This window comes from Bison bison, unplaced genomic scaffold (genome assembly GCF_000754665.1).
Source record: "Bison bison bison isolate TAMUID 2011002044 unplaced genomic scaffold, Bison_UMD1.0 scf7180017864172, whole genome shotgun sequence".
NCBI lineage: Eukaryota > Metazoa > Chordata > Mammalia > Artiodactyla > Bovidae > Bison > Bison bison.
Window position 1 is genome coordinate 900504 of NW_011494744.1, and position 13715 is coordinate 914218.

The 13715-nt window shown below is 42.8% G+C and overlaps 1 protein-coding gene across 2 annotated transcripts in view; it reads right to left on the reverse strand.

The window, feature by feature from the left end:
• The window catches only part of PLCE1 (phospholipase C, epsilon 1), a 370125-nt gene extending 356416 nt beyond the window's left edge, over positions 1 to 13709 (reverse strand). For both annotated transcript variants that reach the window (XM_010842171.1, XM_010842170.1), the window contains exon 1: positions 13627 to 13709. The gene's annotated coding sequence lies outside the window, so the exon portion shown is untranslated. The remainder of the gene's footprint in view (positions 1 to 13626) is intronic.
• Between the last annotated feature and the right edge of the window lie 6 nt (positions 13710 to 13715).

The window sequence follows — 13715 nt, forward strand, 5'->3', positions numbered from 1 at the left end:
TGGTGTTGGAGAAGACTCTTGAGAGTCCCTTGGACTGCAAGGAGATCCAACCAGTCCATTCTAAAAGAGATTAGTCCTGGGTGTTCATTGGAAGGAATGATGCTAAAGCTGAAACTCCAGTACTTTGGCCACCTCATGTGAAGAGTTGATTCATTGGAAAAGACTCTGATGCTGGGAGGGATTGGGGGCAGCAGGAGAAAGGGACGACAGAGGATGAGATGGCTAGATGGCATCGCCGACTCAATGGACATGAATTTGGGTGAACTCCGGGAGTTGGTGATGGACAGGGAGGCCTGGCGTGCTGCAATTCACGGGGTTGCAAAGAGTTGGGCACGACTGAGTGACTGAACTAAACTGATATGATTCACTGGAGTAGGAAATGGCAACTCACCCCAGAATTCTTGACTAGAAAATTCTATGTACAGAGGAGCCTGGTGGGCTACAGTCCACTAGGTTGCAAGGGTTGGATAGGACTGAGCATGCATGCATATACATATGATTTACATGACGGTTACTACAAACTTAAGTAGAGATATAAAAACATTTGAGTAAATTAAGAAACATACCAGTATGGAAAAACTAAATATATAAACCTATTAATTCTTCCGAAATTAATATATACGTTTGCCTGTGTGCTAAGTCATGTCCAACTCTTTGTGTCTGTATGGACCATAGCCCACCAGGCTCCTCTGTCCATGGGATTCTCCAGACAAGAATACTAGAGTGGGTTGCCATGCCCTCCTCCAGGGGATTTTTCTGACCCAGGGATTGAACCCGTATCTCTTATGTCTCCTGCATTGGCAGGTGGCTTCTTTACTATCAGCACCACCTGGGAAGCTAATATATAGATTTATTATAATCCTACTCAGAATATCAACAGATATTTAACATTTTAACAAAGTGTTTCAAAACTTAATTTATAAGAATAAGCAAGGAAAATAAGAAAAATTTTAATAATTATAATGAGAATTCACTGTATAATCAATGTTATAAGGCTAAAATATTAAATAACCAAACAGTGTGGTACTCATTAAAGACTTTACAAATAGATATCTTAGGCCTGAAATTGACTTTAGACTATACAAGATAAGATTAGGAACAATCTAGGATAATTCAATAGGTATATTATTTAAGGAAATTATATATGAAATATAAATATATATATATGAGGAAGTAAATATATTATGAAGGAAAATTAAGTATTTAGAAAACAAGATAGGTCTTCAACTCATAATATGAACAACAACAACAAAAAAAACTAATTTCAAATGAAAAGCTGAACGTAAATAAAAGCCTAAAGACCTAAGGGGAAAAAAAAAAAAAAAAACAGTTAATCACAGAAAGGAGTAAAGGGTACAAATTGAAAAGCCGTGGAAGTAATCTCCAGGGAGAACAGAGACCTATCTGGCCATATGGAAAATTTTCTGCACATTGAGACACATGATTAACATTTCAAAAATATGATACTTCATTAATATATATACAGAGTATCCCATAGTAGGATAAACATAATTTGCTTAAATATGATTTATAAAGTTAGGTGAAAAGTTATAAAATGTGAAAACATGATCTCAATTTGGGAAAAAAGAAAATAAACCCAGAAAGCCATGAACCAAATGATAGTAAGAGCACTAAATGCAGGTGATTTTGGACTTCTTTGCTGTGCCTTTCTCTGTTTCCCAAATTAGCCAAAATTAACTTGCATTGTATTATAATCAGGAAAAAATGCTAGTTGAGAAAAACAGTATCAAATGACAATGATACATTACAGTCTTAATTCATTAAGACGTCTCAAATAAATGGACAAAGTATGTGATTAAATAATTAACCAAGAGAAAGCACATTGATGAAATACCAATGTTTTTTATCTCTAGTAATCAAAGAAATGCACATTCAAACTATGAAGTACCAAGTCTGGGATTTCTCATTGACACCCCACTGGAAAGACTACTCTAGTACATCTTTAGTTGAAGTGCAAACTGTTGCAACCTTTTTGGAAAGCTTTTTGCCAGTATGTATCTGGAGCCTTTAAAAAAGTTCTTCACTTTGACCTAGTAATTTCACTTCTAGGACTCTGTGCTAAAGAATTAGAGATCTAGGCAATGAAGAGTTACTTAAATAGAAAAAATTGGTGATCAACAACTGAACGCCCAAAAAGAGGGGAATCCGTAAACCCTCCATGAGACAACATGACAGATGAGGTTCAGACACTGAAATCAAGATTTAAAAACATTTAATGGAGTGGAAACATCTTAATGATAGAATGTTAGGCAAAGGGGCAGGATTAAAAATTGCATATTAGGTATCTGTGCTGCCTGCTAAGTTGCTTCAGTCATGTCTGTCTCTTTGCAACCCCAAGGACTGTTGCCTGCCAGGCTCCTCTACCCATGGGATTCTCCAGGCAAAAATTCTGGAGTAGGTTGCCATTCCTTCTCCAATTAGGTATCTATCAGATCAGATCAGTCGCTCAGTCGTGTCTGACTCTTTGCAACCCCATGAATCGCAGCACGCCAGGCCTCCCTGTCCATCACCAACTCCCGGAGTTCACCCAGACTCACGTCCATCGAGTCAGTGATGTCATCCAGCCATCTCATCCTCTGTCGTCCCTTTCTCCTCCTGCCCCCAATCCCTCCCAGCATCAGGGTCTTTTCCAATGAATCAACTCTTCGCATGAGGTGGCCAAAGTACTGGAGTTTCAGCTTTAGCATCATTCCTTCCAAAGAAATCCCAGGGCTGATCTCCTTCAGAATGGACTGTTTGGATGGTCTTAATTTTGCTTGAAATAAACAAAAGTTCCAGTTCTACTGCTCTCCAGCCAGGTGACTTGGTCAAATCTTCGTCTCTGAGAAGACGTTTCTCCAACTCTTAAAACTGAGAGGGGAACATTTGGATTTCTCAATTTTCAATGTTGCAAGACACAGCATATAATAAAAAAAAGTAACAAATCATAAATAGATGCATAATATCTGCATTAATAATTAAAAGATAGAGTTTTAGTTGTTAAAATGGCTTTGGATTAAAAATTCTTTTTTAATTATTTTTTATTTAAGTATAGTTGACTTACAATGTTAGTTTCAGATGTACAACATAATGACTCAATATTTTTAGAGATTACGTATCATACAAATCTATGATCAAATATCGACTATATTCCCTGTGTTGTACATTACATCCCTGTGACTTTTTTTTAGTACTTTTTTTTTTTTCCTCTTATAGAATGCTTTATTGTGTGGCATCCTTGAGCTAAAGGGTCACTTGGGGAGATTTCTGGTCCCTAGATTAGGTCTCTCTTTAAAATGTTTCTTTTTTTTTTTTTTTGTATTTCTTAGGTACCCAATCTAATTTTATTTTATTTTTAAACTTTACAATATTGTATTAGTTTTGCCAAATATCGAAATGGATCCGCCACAGGTATACATGTGTTCCCCATCCTGAACCCTCCTCCCTCCCCATACCCTCCCTCTGGGTCGTCCCAGTGCACCAGCCCCAAGCATCCAGTATCATGCATCGAGCCTGGACTGGCAACTCGTTTCATACATGATATTATACATGTTTCAATGCCATTCTCCCAAATCTTCCCACTCTCTCCCTCTCCCACAGAGTCCATAAGACTGTTCTATACATCAGTGTCTCTTTTGCTGTCTCTTACACAGGGTTATTGTTACCATCTTTCTAAATTCCATATATATGCGTTAGTATACTGTATTGGCGTTTTTCTTTCTGGCTTACTTCACTCTGTATAATAGGCTCCAGTTTCATCCACCTCATTAGAACTGATTCAAATGTATTCTTTTTAATGGCTGAGTAATACTCCATTGTGTATATGTACCATAGCTTTCTTATCCATTCATCTGCTGATGGACATCTAGGTTGCTTCCATGTCCCAGCTATTATAAACAGTGCTGTGATGAACATTGGGGTACACGTGTCTCTTTCCCTTCTGGTTTCCTCAGTGTGTATGCCCAGCAGTGGAATTGCTGGATCATAAGGCAGTTCTATTTCCAGTTTTTTAAGGAATCTCCACACTGTTCTCTATAGTGGCTGTACTAGTTTGCATTCCCACCAACAGTGTAAGAGGGTTCCCTTTCCTCCACACCCTCTCCAGCATTTATTGCTTGTAGACTTTTGGATCGCAGCCATTCTGACTGGCATGAAATGGTACCTCATAGTGGTTTTGATTTGCATTTCTCTGATAATGAGTGATGTTGAGCATCTTTTCATGTGTTTGTTAGCCATCTGTATGCCTTCTTTGGAGAAATGTCTATTTAGTTCTTTGGCCCATTTTTTGATTGGGTCATTTATTTTTCTGGAGTTGAGCTCTAGGAGTTGCTTGTATATTTTTGAGATTAGTTGTTTGTCAGTTGCTTCATTTGCTATTATTTTCTCCCATTCTGAAGGCTGCCTTTTCACCTTGCTAATAGTTTCCTTTGATGTGCAGAAGATTTTAAGTTTAATTAGGAAAAATATGGAACGCTTCACGATTTTTTAGTACTTTTTAAAAAAATATGGACCGCTTCATGAATTTGCGTGCCATCCTTGTGTGGGAGACACGTTGATCTTCTCTATATCATTCCAATTTTAGTATATGTGCTGCCGAAGCTGGCACTGACTTATTATATAACTGCTAGTTTGTACCTCTTAATCCCCTCCACCTATTTGCCCTAGCCTGTACTCCTCTCCCCCGCGGTAGCCACTAGTTTGTTCTCTGTATCTGTGAGTCTGTTACTGTTTTGTTGTATTTGTTTGTTTGTTTTGATTTTTAGATTTCACATATAAGTGAAAACATACAGTGTTTGTCTAAAAATTCTTTATTTTTTTAAACAAATAATCTAAACAAGTGACATACTTAGGACCTTCCTGACTGCTTAGATAGTGACAATTCATCAGAGATAGACCGTGTGGCTAGAAGTAAGCAGGCTCTCTGATCCTCTGTAACTAACTTGATATGGGCTTGCCTGCCTGAGTCAGGAACACATTTCACCTGTTGTCAGCCGTCCCACGACTTGGCATTGGAGAAGTTCTCAGTCAGCAAAGGGTACTTAGCCAAAATCCTAGATCGAAGAGGTGCCCTGGGAGAATCTGCAAGGCTATCTGACTGCTGTTACACTGGTGGTGCAGGAAAGTCACTTTTTGGGGTTCTTTTTACAAATTTATGTAGTTTCTATGAATAACTCAGGAAGCTCTTGCCATCCTCGCTGAGATTCAAATAATAACTGAGCATATTTCTTTCACAACTGCCTGACCAATCTGTCCCACTGTGAATTTTAGGACCCTGCCGGAGGCACGATGAAAGAACAACCTCTGGCACAGTAAAGCAAGTTAAGTTAGGGACTAATTAGCCTGCTGAGTGGCAGAGAAGTGAATCTGAATTTACTCAGACCCCAGCAGTTAGCAAAACTGCAGACCCAGTTAGGCTCACGCTCGACTCTCTCATCCAAATTCATTCTGCCTTTGCGGGGAAAAAGGAATACAATCTCATGCCAAAAGCATTTAACTTCTGTGAGTTTTATCCACCTCCCTGAGATGGACAAACCAGACTATTAGAGAGTGCTTCAATTCCTCCAGGCAAGCGGATCATAGGCAAAAATATGTTCATCAATGAAATCTGAGTTCATGTTGTTAATAATAACAAATGAATTGAAGCTTTCTTTAGAAATGACAGTAACTTGAACTAACTCCAGTGATATCCAAATTAAACTGTGTTATATGATATTTTAATCCCAGATGTGTCTAGTATGCACTTGGTCACATGTGTTTTTCCCAATGATTTTTTTTCCATTCTCTGGATTTTCCATAGTCAGTGATATTATATAGTTTAAACCTAAAATGAAGTCATCAAAATAGAGTCTCTCCTTGCTTCTGCCTCTTCCTTAATTTTGAATGGAGCACACTTACTGTTTTGTTATTAAAATGTAGCGGTTCCTACAAAGCAATAAAATTCATAAATGCTAACTGCATTTTGTTATAGCTCTGAACTCATGTGCAAATGTAACCAGCCCTCCTGAAGGAGACGTTCCACGGAGCATATTTCTGTGGGGTTGCCCCACAGCAGATCACTCCACAGAGCCAGCAGCACCACCACCACTATGTAGATAACACTTTAACCAACAACCCTGTCAGGCCTAGCCGCCCTGTTTATTATTATTTTATGCCTTAAGGGGAGAGGGGAAAGGATGCAAGAGTATGAAGTCTGTCTTATAGACCCAATGTCATGGAGAAAGAGCAGGGAGAAGACTGCAGCTCCACCCTGTCCCTCTCATCTCAGCCCCCACAGCTGGCAGGCAGGAGAGAAAAGAACAAACATCCCACAGTTTCTCAGAGCTGAAGGGACCCTCTTCCTGGCAGAGGCAGGAAGACCTCAGAGACCTCGGGGAGGGGCAGCTGTGCCCCATGAGAAGCAGCCTCATGCACCTGTGTCATTTGTGGTCAGGGCAGTGAACAGTGGCAACTAGGAAAGAGAGGAGGAATGGAAGGAAGACCCCCAGCCGACTGGGGACAGCACCATGGAGACTCCATCAGAATGAAAATGAGCCTAAGAGCCAATATTTGTTGAAGTCTTGTTGCCTATCAGACACTGTTCTAAGCCCTTTACATGAACAGTCTCATTTACTAGGTGTTACTGTTTTGTTGTTGCTGTTGAGTTGCTAAGTCGTATCAGACTGTTTTGTGACCTCATGAACTGTGGCCCTCCAGGTTCCTCTGTCCATAGGATTTCCCAGGCAAGAATCCTGGAATGAGTTGCCATTTCCTTCTCCAAGGGATCTTCCCAACCCAGGGATTGAACCTGAGTCCCCACATTGGCAGGCAGATTCTTTATGACTAGGCCACCAGCGAGGCCAAGATGCTACTATCTGTCACCCCTCCCATTCAGTAAATGAGGAACTTTAGGCCCCAGTAGAACAAGTATTTTGCACAAGATCACACAGATTGGACATAAATAGCGGAGCCAAGTAAACACATCTAAGCAACCTGGCTCCAGATCCTCATCTTGTAAAAGACTATTAGACAAAGCACAGCAGAGTTCTATTTCCTGCACATCCAAGTCTCTGGGCTAAGGTCACACCTAGTGTGCCTTAACGCGGGCTTTAGATCTTCTCAAACTCCTGTCTCTCTAGCATAGAGGTGCGCTTACCTGCCATATCTGAGGCAGGACCTCGCTATCTAAATAAAATGAGTAAGAGTGGGGCTGTGGGCAAAATGGGATGAAGAGTTGAGATCTTCCTCTTCCACCATCTCCTTTAACTGGCAGAGGCTCCAACCCTCCTGTGACACAACTGGAAAACCAGTATCACTCTGAATAATGAGCTTGAGAAGCAAAAGAAGCACAGCTAGAAAGTCAATAACAGGCGACTAACCCAGAGGAAAAGGAGAAATCACCACCACGCACCCCCCAGCAGTCCCAGAGGTACCTCACCATCCTGGCTCCAACACGAACCATCTCAAGTTTGAGCATTTGAGGGGCCAGGAAAAGGTGGAATTCAGGGCTGGAGCAGAGAGTCAGGAATAAGGCAAATCCAATAAACAGGCAGAGGTGGGAAGCCGAGCCAACCGGGCGCCAGGGCCAGCGGTCTGTGGTGAGCGAGCGGGGCTGCTGGAGGAACAGAGGTGGGAAGCCGAGGAGGAGGCCAGCACAGGGACTGCTCCCAGAGCCGGCGTCCTCTGGCTTCAAGCTGTCCACACACATTACAAGAGACAGAAAGGGCAAGAACTTACCAAGGGCTTCGATACCCATTTTTTTTTTTTTTTTTTCAGTGTGATGGGGCTATAACACACTCCTTCTCCCCTATTCAAATATTGCTTTTTCCTTCCTTACAGTAACATACCACTCAGTGGCTGGCACTGTCAGCCTTAGCAGATACAGAAATGCCTGCTTTGGGGAACCCTAGATAGATGGAATGGGCGGGACACAGGGAATGGGGGCAGTGGGAGATAGGTCGAAGAAGGAGGGGATATATGAATACATATATACTTGATTCACTTCACTGTGCAGCAGAAAACTAACACAACATTATAAAGCAATTATATCCCCAGCAAAGTAAAGAGAGTCCCAGACTGTGGATTTAATCCCAGCTCTACCCTTACTAGGGCTTCCCTGATGGCTCAGTTGGTAAAGAATTTGCCTGCAGTGCAAGAGACCTGGGTTCCATCCCTGGGTTGGGAAGAACTCCTGGAGAAGGAAATGGCAACCCACTCCAGTAACCTTGCCTGGGAAATCCCACAAACAGACGAGCCTGGCGGGCTAGAGTCCACGGGGTCACAAGAGCCGCACACGACTTAGTGACTAAACCACCACCCCATACTAGCTGTGTAAACTTGGGTAAGTTACCTATCTTCTCAGAGCCTGAGCATCCCCTTCCATGATATATAGGTAATAAAAGTACCTACCTCAGAAGGTTGTAATAAGGGTGACAGATAATACACGTAGGGTAGTCAGAACAAGTCCCAAGCAAAGTTCAAACTAAATGCTGGCTCTTATTGCTCTCTTACTTTGACAGCTTTCCTTTCCCTCTTGACTACTTTCTTTTCTCTCTTCCACACTCTTGTTAGTTTCCTATTACTACTGTGACAAATGGCCTCAAATGTGGTGTAAACAATACAGATTTGTTATCTTCAGCTCTGGAGGCCAGAAGTCTCAGGTGGGTTGGCAGGGCTGTTTTCCTTCTGGAGGCCCAGCATCTCGAGGCAGCCTAAAGCCCTTGGCTCCTGACCCCTTTCTTACATTAGTCCGACCTTCTATGAGGGACTCTGTGATCCTCTTGCCTCCCTCTTATAAGAACCCTCTTGACTAGGTTGAGCCCACTCAGGTAATCTAGCATAATCCCCTCATCTCAAAATCTTTAAAAACATCGGCAAAGTTCCTTTTGTCCTGTTAAGAAACATGTGTATAGGTTATGGGGATTAAGACTTGGACAATTCACAGGATCACTGGCATTATTCAATGTACTAGACATATTTTTCCTAAGCCTAAAGTTGCAGACTGGCAAGACTTAGGAAGACCAAGATGGAAAAGACAATAACATTAGTAGCTAACGTTTTGAACACTGACTATGTGCCTGGCACTATGCAAAGCGCTTTAGGCACATTATCTTACTGAGGTCTCAAATGCACGACATGTGAGAGTTCAGTTGTATCCAACTCTGTGCAACGCTACTGTAGCCCGCCAGGCTCCTCTGTCCATGGGATTTTCCAGGCAAGAATACTAGAGTGGGTGGCCATGTCCTCTTCCAGAGGATCTTCCCAACCCAGGGATCACACCTGTGTCTCCTGCGTCTTCTGCACTGCAGGCATATTCTTTCCTGCTGAGCCATCAGGGAAGCCCTAGGTCTCTGAGCAACTTCATAAAATTACTATCTTACAGAAAGGTTAACTTCTCATCTAAAGCTGTACAGCTAGTAAATGACAAAGCTTATGTAAAACCAGGTCATTTTGATTCTAGAGTATTTGACCAAGAGCGCCTTGCCCCTATTCCTTAAGCTACTATAACTGGAGGCACCATGACCACTAGGACGTTGAAGGCTATGCCATGAGAGACACAGAGAGACAGGGGTCCAGCAGACCCTAGGCTATAAGGTCCACACAGATGGTAGAGCTTCAGAATATTTTCTTATACTCAAAGGAGAAAGCTTGGGGTTACTAAAGAGTTTCTTCAAATGCAGACTTGAACAAAAAAGCCACGAAGGGACCAGCTAAAGAGGGAAAGTGAAAAGTCGGTTCCTGACCCCAGGCCAACCCTGTGATTCTAGTCAACCTCCCCCAAAGAAGAGAGAACCTCATAGTCTCTCCGGGAGAGAATTCCAACCAAGTCAGATTGACTCAGATCCTCCAAAGCCCTACCAGGAAGTTTCAGAACCCCGGCTGGCCACCAGAATGGTCACACCCACAGCACAACAGTCGGTATACACCAGGACCAAACCTCGCCCTAGCGTCTGTCCCACAACTGCTAGGAGAACCATGTGCCACAGGTTCCAACAAGGGTCCAGCAGTCTTACCAACAGCCACAATGAGCAACTTCTTTTCCTATCAGTTCTTTTCACGGAGAATGGCTCGAAACCAACTGTGATTAGCTAAAGTGGGAAAGGGTAAGCTAAACACTTGCTAAGCATGCCAATTACGGTGGTTTAACTAGCCGTAGCGTTCCAAAACCTCAGTTGCTAAACAATTTAGCCATAGCCCTATCTGTAATTTTCTAATGAGCCAAGTTCAAGTTATTTGGTTTCACCCCACCAAAAAAGAGCCAGTTGTTTGTTTTTGGTGATGAACCTAACTAAGGGTTGATACAGGAAAGCACAGTGGTCAAGGGAACAGAGTCTGGAGCCAGCCAGCTCTGACTGAATCCTGGCCCTGGCACTTTCTTGCTCTGACTTCATGTATGTTACCTAACCTTTTAGTTCCTCGGTTTTCCTGTCTTCAGAGGGGGCATAAAAATAGAAGTCTATATGTTCTTATACAAAATCAGAAGATTTTTGGCTTTGGTAATGGCAAAACAGGACACATGTCATATATTAAATAATGCTGTAGGTGAGATCTATAGCAAACATGTCCATCATTTCCAAAATAAAAAATGTATATATACTTCTTATCAGGTGAGAAAAATTAAGACCAAAAGAACCTCATGTCATTTCAGACCAAATTTTGTAGCCAAACATGAAAACCAGTTTTGAGAGTTTCTTTTTTTTTAAATTTTGGAATTGCAGGTAAGGGATAACAGGTCTCTGGCATTTAGCACCTAATGCTGTTGTTAGGATTAAATGAACTGACAAATATAAAGTACTTAGAATGCAGTGTTAGCAACAACAACTGTTACTATTATTTTTATCTAAGTAGACTTAGTAGGGGGCTATGAATAGGAAATTGTTAATTTATGACTAAATTTGACTTGGAAATTAGTACTTGGGAGATTAGTAGTCATTATGAATATCCCAGGGCAGATATCTAAGATGATGGACATATTATATATCTTCATTCTCCAGTATGGTAGCAACTAGCAACATGTGACAATTAAGTGCCTGAAATGTGACTAATCTCATTTAATTTTAACTTATTCAAAGTTAAATGTAAATAGCCCTATGTGACTTGTAGCTACCCTGACTGGACAGCACAGCTATAGAGGGCCGGGTTCCAATCTGGCTCATGAAAACCTATATAGATGAATTATAGCATTTGACTTAAAAAAAAAAACAAAACCCAAGCCCTAGTCCTGCCCCCTGGGAGAAGAGAAGACCACATGATGCTGAAGAGGGTTTTCTCTTCCTTTCTAGACCCTGTAGCTAGCCCTTCACAAAGTGCATCTTTGATATCTTCTTCCTTCTCGACTCCCCACTTCCCCATCTCCAGCTCCACAGGAAACCCCACATAATTGGGCCACACGCTTCCCTAAGCCTCCATCAATACCCCTCAGCCTTCTCCAGGAGTACCAGGCTCCCCAGTCACCTGCCCTCGTTCTCCCCAACCAAATTTCCACCTGCTAAGGGCCAAGATCTTAACCAAGCATCTAGAGGAAAGCCCCTGGATCATACCAGTTCACACTAAAAGCTGTTACTGCTTTTTCTCTCCTCTTCTCTGCTATGCTACTCCTTCAAACTCAAAGCTCTATATTGTTGTGCTCCCCCAGACCTCTTCTTCCCTCAAGCACAGTGACACCAGGCAAAGAAAGCAGGAGCCCAGGCTGAAGCAACTGTTATCCTACATAGGCTGATTGCCACCCAGGTGTGGTATGGCAGGGACTGCCAACACACGTGCAAAGCAGCCTCACTCTGTGCAAATATCCCCTCTCACCCAGGCATGGGAAACATTCCCTGCTTTCTGCTTGGAAAAACAGCAAGCACAATTCTTTTCAACTTTCCATTATTCATTTAAAAATTTTTAGGTAACAAATTGTACATTAAATGAATTGTTTAAAGTATACAACAAAAGCCCAGAGAAGACTGTAACTTAGAATGGCTGCAAATAGCAAAAGAAAACCAACCACCTTCAGTGGAATCTAGCTTCACCACAACCCACTGGAGCATGGAATTTTTAATGACACAGGTCAACCTTGGCGCATATCCAAGGAGCTTATTTTACTAGAAGGACTGGAAGACAGTCCCCTCCAGCTCTTACTTGGTCCCCAGGCTTAGACCAAAGATGATTATTATGCATCCTAGCTATAAGGAAAATTTCCCCAGTGGGGTTGTAAGTGGAGGACAATTTGAATGGTAAACATTATGCTCTTCTCTGAATCCTCTTCTCCAAAACAGAGATTTGTATTGAAGAACCAAAGCCATAGCACTATTTCCAGAGAGGCTTCTAGGTGCAAGCAGTGTGCCAAGAAAGCCACAGTGAAGTCCTTCAGTAGGGAAAAGGAAACATCTACATAAATACTTCTCAAAGAATGCTGAGCGGAGAAAAAGCCAGGAAGGTAAAATGCTACAGGCATCAGAGCCTGAGAAAGCTGACTATTTGGGACTGGGATGTGAGGGAGGGTCTTATGGCAGCAACAAAACTGGTTAGGATTTAGAGTGATGACATGGAGCAGAAAGGGCACTCAGGAAGAGCAAAGGATGTTTTAGACTACAACACCCCAGGTATTCTTCAGAAAGCATCTGTGAAGATATGGCTGGATACAGCATCCAGAGATAGTCGACCACCCCTTCTCCCCCAGGGCCAACTGGGCCCTGTAAGTGCATCTACGGGGTCACCTAAATCCACCTCCCAAGACAGGCTCTCAAAAATTCTTCCTGGCAGGTTACAGTACCCCAGGCCTTGGCTGTGCCCATTCTGACAGGGACCCCACCCTATCCCTACCAGGGATTCTTAGCAGAAACACAAGAAATGCACTAATCCTGCAGGGATCTAAATGACCTAGTGGCAAATTTTGCATGATGCAACCCCAATTAAGAACCATGTGGAAATAAAACTTTTCCATCAAGTGACTCCTACTTAACATCTATTGAGGGTGCTCCCTCTTTAAAATGATGCTGCTAAATCTTTGGATGATGGATGATGGATCTCTCTTACAATGAATAATTAGTTGAGTCAGTTGTACCAAGTGTCTCATGAATTAAATACAAGGCAAGGGGGGCGGCGGGGGGACCATAAATTTACACTGTGCATTTAACATCAGCCACAATGGAGGACTTTTCCTTCTAGGTTATTCATTATCACAGCACTAGAGGACTTTAAGAAAAAAGACGCAGCCATGTGTCTAGTGGCCAGTGAAAGTGAGCCCCAGGTCCAAAATTGTATTTTCTAGGACTTGATGTAGCTAATCTCTCCAGGAACAATCTCTTGAGTACTTTTCCTTGAAATCCTGTCGCTTAGGGACCGACCGCCTCGGAAAGAGTTTATATTTTTCATCTTTGTGCTGCACACACAAAATGCAGTGGAGACCCAAGGCAGACATCTGAAGGGGCGAAGGAAGCCCTACCAGGGTGTCCTCCAGCCCATGTGAGGCTGGCTCTCGTCCCCTCGGGAGTCGCCTGCCTCAGTTTTCCCCTGGAGATGGGGCGGGGAGGGCCACCCTCCCGCCAGGTACAACTGGGTGAGGTTGGCTGCCCTCGGCGGCTCTACTGACTGGTTCAGAGATTACAAGCCCCTCTCTCCCCTTCTCCACGCCTCGGGAACCGAGCTCCAGAGTCTCCTCCTCACCTTTCCTCTGCTGGCCGGGGGCGCCGGAGTCCCCAAGTTGCAGCGTCCTTCTGGAACGTGCCTGTCGCTAACGGCGTCGGGTGTCCCCG